Below are 7,493 nucleotides of genomic sequence, written 5' to 3'. Positions count from 1 at the left end.
ATCTAAGTGAAAAAACAAATAGGCCTTAAAAAATACTCCCCGGTTTAAGTCTTATGCTACTATCCCCAGTCAGATTGTTGTTTTGTTCAAATTGTACTACCCTATTTGGAGAGAAAAAATAACCCGAACGATTGTGAATTATTTTAAACAGCTCAGTGCCATTATGTTGTTTACAAAATTCACAAAAGGCTCAGTTATTCATGTTAACTTGTATATACCCTTTTTTATATTTGTCATATTTAAATAAATAAATGTTATAGATTACGTGCGACACCCAATACCTCAACGACTCGTCGTCCTTTGAAGGATGATTTTCACTTGGCGCGGTGGAGGATCGAATCTAAAACAATTTTAAATTAATTTACTCTCATTTGGGACAGTGCATTTTCTTGCACAAAATGGCCCTCGGGAAGGCAGTGTGTGTGTGTGTGCGTGTGCGTGTGTGTGTGTGTGTATCTGTGTCTGTGTGTGTCTGTTGTCATGGGTGCCGTAACTCCGGAGGGGAGGCACAAAGTAGAGACAGGTGTATCAGTGAAGCACAAACTTGAAGACATTTAGGCAAAGAACCAGCAGAGGCCGTGCTTTCTGTAGCGGAAGGCAATTTTTATGAAAAGACAAATACAATTGTCAATGCATGCAATTGAATAAACAATTGCAACGCTTATCTATCCATCTATCTATCTATCTATCTATCTATCTATCTATCTATCTATCTATCTATCTATCTATCTATCTATCTATCTATCTATCTATCTATCTATCTATCTATCTATCTATCTATCTATCTATCTATCTATCTATCTATCTATCTATCTATATATTTTCCAGCCATAAGAAAGGGCAACTTAAACGTGCTGAAAAGCATGTTTATGACTACATTGTAGATCATAAGTAATAAATCGACTAAGTGAAAAAAAAAAATCGTCTGTGGACAGGTGGATCCCAATTAAGAGCTGCGAGGCCAGCCGGTTTCATTCCCCCCGCAGCGACGCTTGGTCAGATCCCTGGAGCGTCTGGGCTCTGAGAGGCGGCGCTGAGGGACGCGCCAGGAACGGGACCTGGTTTGTGCGGCGGCAGTCACCTCGGGAACAGCGCGAACCTGCAGGCACAGCTGCTGAGCGCGGCGCTGCGCAGTCCGACTGGAGGGACTGCGGAGCGTGCACGTTGCAGGCCTCTTTGTCATGCCTGGGTTGTTGTTGTTGTTGTTGTTGTTGTTGTTGTTGTTGTTGTTGTTGTTGTTGTTGTTGTTGTGGTTTTTGATTTTATTTCACGCCAATTTGATTATGTGGCTTGAATTCAAAGTGTATGAGACGAGTTTAAATGTGTGGTATATAGGCTGATGGCCACATGGTCAGCATGAAGAACAACGCGACGTCTGATCAATAATCATGACATCACTTCAGATGTTGACTGAGCTGCGTATCTCGAATCGATTCGTCTAAATTATGGAGCAAAAAAGACCCCTGTTTGTAAAGTAACTGACAAGGGTTACTTTTACAAAACCATCCAATTTAGAGAAAAGGCAACACATAGCCTCTCTATACCTGCATCGATCCCAGAGGAACGTTGTGCGTGTAAGCTGCGGCCATCTTTAAAGCCATGCACCTTTGCCACACTTGTTCCTTGTGCAGTCGAGGGGTTACTAAGGAGATATGACGCTGCTGCGGTGCGCAACTGTGAATATAGTCAACTTTGGTAGAATAAATATGCCCGGCAGGATTTTGTGTTGGAGGCTATATGTCAAACTGCTGATATGGAGACCCCACTGTATCCGTTTTAAAGATAGGCCTGCAGAGCACTTCGTTTCCTTTGTGGTGACAAACACGGATCTACGGATTTTATTTGACAACTCGAAGTCTTTTTGACTCAAACCATCGCAGAGGCCCCGGTGTCCCTTTGCAGGTATACATTTCTAAACTGCCATCATGTTATTATCATCTGTGGTGTCACAATAAGACATGTTCATGTCGTACATGTTTGTATTAAAGCAGAAGGTAATTAAACCACCCCATGCTATCCGCGGTAGCACCCCTTGCTATTTGCTTCGATAGCTCCATTATGTTTGAACACATTTTAAGGTCGCACTGTGTTAGTTTCAGACGGAGGTGATGCTCCGACTGCAGAATGAGTGATGAGGCAGGCAGGCCTGAGCACGCCTAAGCCCCCTGACACCCCGCCACCTCACTGGGACTACATTGGTGTGCTCACACCTGGATGAGTGTGTGTGAGTGTGTGTGTGTGTGTGTGTGTGTGTGTGTGTGTGTGTGTGTGTGCGTGTGTGTGCGTGTGTGTGTGTGTGCGTATATGTGTGTGTGTGCGTGCGTGTGTGTGTGTGTTTCGAACAGCTTATTCTTTTTTTTGAACACTGATCATCTGGTAATTTGTTTCCAACTATTTGATTTCCTTCTTTAATCTGAATAATGTGTGTGTGTGTGTGTGTGTGTGTGTTTGTGTGTGTGTGTGTGTGTGTTTGCTCTGCAGAGTAATCTGTCCCTCACCAGACTACCCACCCTCTAAGATGTCCCAGTCCACTATCACTGAAGACGGAGGCACCTTCGAGCACCTGTGGAGCTCCCTGTGAGTGTCAACAACACCTGCTGACGATTGTTTTAATGAACATATTTTCCATATTACTTAATGGTTGTGTTAAAAATGTAAAATGCATTAGGCAATAAAAAAAGCACATTAGCTAAATTATCTAATGAATAAACTATAATAGGATTACTCCAAATGTAATAATCCATATGTGTCATTAAATAAAGGGATATGCTTTTTAAGGATGAAAAAACAAGATATTTATGAGAGGTTTTGGTGAGTAAATATGGTCAAAAACACAGTCAGAATCCCTTCTCTGCTTTGCACATGAGAAACTGTAATACATATATAATTTTAATTTTAATGTATAATGTAATAAATGTATAATTTTCCAACTGAGGTGCTTCCAATTCATTCTTAATGTTATACTAAACCTTCTGGGAGTTCTCAGACTGCATTTGATGGGGATAACATTTTTAATAAAAGTCTACCAATATGTGGGATGTTCAATAGGATGTCTCTGGAACATTTGAAATCAAGGTGTCTCTTTTCTTTATAAATATATGTAATACATATGACATTGTTTCCCTGTAATAAGCAGTTCAAAAAAAGATCGAGGGCTAACTTTTTAAAATCCTCTTTTCTTCCATTTAGTTTGACTTCCTTTAAAACTATTAACACTTAAAAAGTTATTATCATTATTGTTGTGTTTTCTTTTTACAAAGTTCTATTTCTCAGCACATCAGATACCATGTCATGTGCAACACTTATTGTGCTATGCACCTTTGTTTGAAAGCTTATCCCTCTGATCAACTTGTATCCGTGGTGTCGTGTGTTCTCAGGGAGCCAGACAGCACCTACTATGAGATCCCCCCAGGAAGCCAGCCAGGTGAGCGTCCTTCCACCAGCACCCCAGGGGGCCACCGCAGTGCTGCAGAGGTCTCAATGGACGTTTACCAAATGAGGGACATGAACGACAACGTGATGGTAGGAACTTAAAATCCCATTTTAGTTCAGTTTGTATCTTTGTGCTCAATCTTCTGCTTTTGAGAAGCTGTAGTTTATTTCTGTGAGCTCGTGTTTTCAAATCGGATGGTTTCTTTGTAAATACACACACACACACGCACGTGCACACACACACACACACACACACACACACACTTTCAAAGATCTTTTCTTTCCCCATTTTGTTTGTTGTATTATCTCATTTTTTCCCTCCAGTGCTGCGGAGATTCCCTCCAATGTAGTTTCCCTCTTCTCTGTAGCCTTTTCCCTCTCTCTAGCTCCCTGCTGAGCAGTCTGTTGGGACTGTAGGGTGTGTGGGTGGTGCATGTGTGTGTGTGTGTGTGTATGGAGGGGGGGTGGGCTAATTAAACCCCTAGCCAGGACCCCTCGCTGCTCCACTGTAGAGCCATCTGTTGGCTGGGGTGTGTCTGTGCGCTTTACGTAAAAAGACATGCAAATATGTTTGCAGGTGTATGCACCTGCTTACTTATGTTCCTAGATGGAAACTTCATATGTATTCTAACGTTTTATGAATGAAGACAAACAGCCCAGATATCAGCTTGACCACCATGACCTTTCTCAAAAATAATTTTAGAGCAAGTTTTTGAGAATATAATTATTTTCCTGGTGGTCGAGCAGGATCACACTGATATGCACAGTTCATCTTGTACATGTGTTCACTCTGTCTTACCAACATGAAATCAGAAGTTTCCTTCCCCTTTCTGATCTGGGATATTGGTCGATGTAATCTTTAGGTGGGCAAGCCTGGGCCTGCCTGGCCGTTTAATGAATAGTCATGTCAGAAATAAGGGGGCGGAGCGAGGATTTGTTGTTAGACACCTATGCAGGACAAGTTGAGATGGCCCAGTCAGTCAAGTGAAACAAGTGGAGGAGAAGAGAGGCAGGACGTCTCCCGTATCCTCCATCATGTCCCGCTTCACAGAGTGGTCAGATGGCTGCAGAGAGCTCCACTCTTACAGTCACAGCCGACTGTAAGTGAGAGCCAGGTCACGGAGACATTGTAGGAAAACCGTATCTTATCTTTCAAGAGCCTTAAGATGCTGTGCTCTGGAGTGGTAAGTGAACCACAGTACATTGTTTATCTTCTTGCATATTCAGCAGTGTGATTGTAATGTTTGGTGTCTTGCTGGTGTGGTAGTGTAGATGGTTTGAGTGTAGAAGTTTGACTATTACTTGGGTTACTTGAGTTCAGGGACAATGTTTTCAAATTGGTAGTAATCAAACATATGCTCATGACTGTTTGAGAGTGAGCTGAAAATCAAGTGTCATCTTTTTTGGTTTCATGGATTTTTACTTAAAAATAAAATCATGCCAACCTGTAGAATATATACACACATTTGGCAAAGTGCAGGAACAGGATATGCCATTCTTATGAGGTCCACAATCATGCCGTATATATACATATAATATGTATCATAGGCATGATTTAGGATCTCTTGTGTTTGTGGACCTCTTGAAATTATGGACCTCTTGTGATTAACATATCCCGTTCCTGCATCTTGCCAAATATTCCCAACAGGGGGCAACCTTCGTACACATCACTCTACATTTTACCTCCTCGCCTCCTCACCTTAACATAGCTCTGCTTCGTTGAGACATGCTGCAGTTTTCATATGATGTCATGTCACTAATTTATTAATGCCTAGAACTTCTCATTTTGGTCGTGCTGTTTCCTTATGTCAACAGGGCCATATGACAGCACACAAGTCTGTGTTGTTAACTTTTTAATAAGTAGCTTTAAACAGGGGTTATTAGCGGGACGATACTCTCCTTATTCTCAGCCCGTAATGTTTCACTCACCTTGACAGGAGGGTTGTTGTGGCCGGCTTATATATGTTCTTAAATATTTTTTAACGCTCAAAAATTGGCTTTGAGTGGCAGCTACCAGGATAGCTGCCCACAGGGGACATCATATACTATTGGGATGAGAAGCTTAAACACACACACACACACACACACACACAGTCAACACACACAAACTCACAAAGTGGCGGCTGAGGTTTTAGCTCTGTTTCAACTTGTTACGGATTCGAGTTGAAGTATTAAGACCAAGCACACCTGCGAGCGCACAGGTTTGTGTGACAGTGTGTGTGCATTTCCATGTGTGTGTGTGTCAAGAGGTTTTGTGTTGTTGACGCATACACCTGGGCTTACCTTGTGCCTGTAAAGCCCCTTTGACAATACTTGTTGAAGGAGATTTCAAAGGTAGTTGGATATTAAAGGGCGGACAGAAATGCTCTTTTATACACCTTTCACCAGAAAACCCCCATCGGGGCACATCAGCCTACATATTCATGTTCATATTTGTATCACAGACATCTCAGGGCCTATTGTCCACTGCCAGACATGAGACACACTTGATTAAGGCTCCCACTAACATTATTTTTCAGTGTCAATTCATTTGACATGAATGTATTAATTCATCTACTGATTATTTAGTCTTCAAAATGTCCGTGAATAGAAACATATACCATACGTCTTCAAAATCCAAACCAATACTCCAAAAAGCAAAGCAAAGAATTCTCACATGTAAAAAAAACAAACTGTGAACGTTTTTGAGTATTAATCCAATCAAAATAAATATTAGTTGTTTTGAACCCAGCTGTGTCCTATCGGATGTGCTGTGCTGCCTGTACCTGAGTCAGAGTCAATGTATAGATCCAAACCTCATTTAACCTATACGCAGTTCCCATTGAGTCAAGGCCATTGACCTGTCCCTTGGCTTTCCTCTGAGTTTAGTTTACATATCCTTATGTAACTTTATCTGAGACAGCAGAGATTAAGTGATGCTGTATATTGCTTACGGTGGGGCATTTATAACTTATATGAAGTATGTCATATAGGTGAAAGTAATACATTTAAATGAACATGAGGTGTGCAACTGGGGACTGGGGGAAAGCCCTGCTATCATGCTTGCAGCTGTTATACTTGTGTTATCTGTTGTACTTCGTCTTCTTGAGGCTCTAAGAGAGTGAAATAAGTCTTTGTTTGTTGTTGTTTTGGACAACAAAGTGACCAGCAGGTCAAGGAGGTTATTGCTGTCCTGAGGTGATTAGTTTTCATTTAACTTTCAGTGTGAGCCGCAGGACATTTCATTAGTCGTCTTTGATCAAGTTTGAGCGAATTAGATTTTTTCCAATTGGTGGCATTTTCTGCATACAAATTAAATAATAATAAATTAATTCCCCCCAAAAACATTGTTTATTTGTTAAATAATAATGGTGCCCCTTCTTAGTGGATTTGTAAACTAATCTATTGAACATAACATTTAAAGTGTTGCTTTTGTGAGATTCTTTGTGGAGGAACTATATCTGTTTAGTAAATCGACTAATTAATAGGTTGACAAAATAGTTTGAGTCTTTGTCGACGAAGAACTGTTTTGGTCAAGGACAGCCCTATAGAATATATTTTTTATTACTGCAATTACTGCAATGGCTTGGTTTCATTTTAGATGTGGATTATGACCAAAAAGGAAATAAAAACTCCTTATTTTGAGCCCTAAAACATCCATAGAGTAAACAATTAAAATAAACCCTTTTATTGAGGTCATTTCAATCCAGTAACAATGATTTCCTTCAAGATGTCCAAAGGGCTGTTTAAAAAAAAAAGTTCAGCCCTGCCTGCTGACTTAATGCTATATTGATATACAATACTGGGTGGATCTGACCCTTGAACTCTTGTTCTTTCATGTGTTGTCCTTCTTGTCTCTCGCTCTCTCCGTCAGGCCACACCGTGTTGACTTAGTGCAGGGCTTCACAAGGTGTTTTGGAGCGTGTGTGTACATGTGCTTCGGCATTGCCGTCTATGTCCGGGCTTGCCATAATTAGAACGTTGTACCAGTTCTTGGGTTCCCATCCGTCTTTCCTTCTCTCCTTCTCTCCCCTCGTCTCAGTCTATCGTTTCTCTCTCTCCACACCAGTCTCTACCTTTCT

This window comes from Cyclopterus lumpus, chromosome 7 (assembly GCF_009769545.1).
Source record: "Cyclopterus lumpus isolate fCycLum1 chromosome 7, fCycLum1.pri, whole genome shotgun sequence".
Classification (NCBI taxonomy): domain Eukaryota; kingdom Metazoa; phylum Chordata; class Actinopteri; order Perciformes; family Cyclopteridae; genus Cyclopterus; species Cyclopterus lumpus.
Note: the sequence above shows the minus strand (reverse complement) of the source record.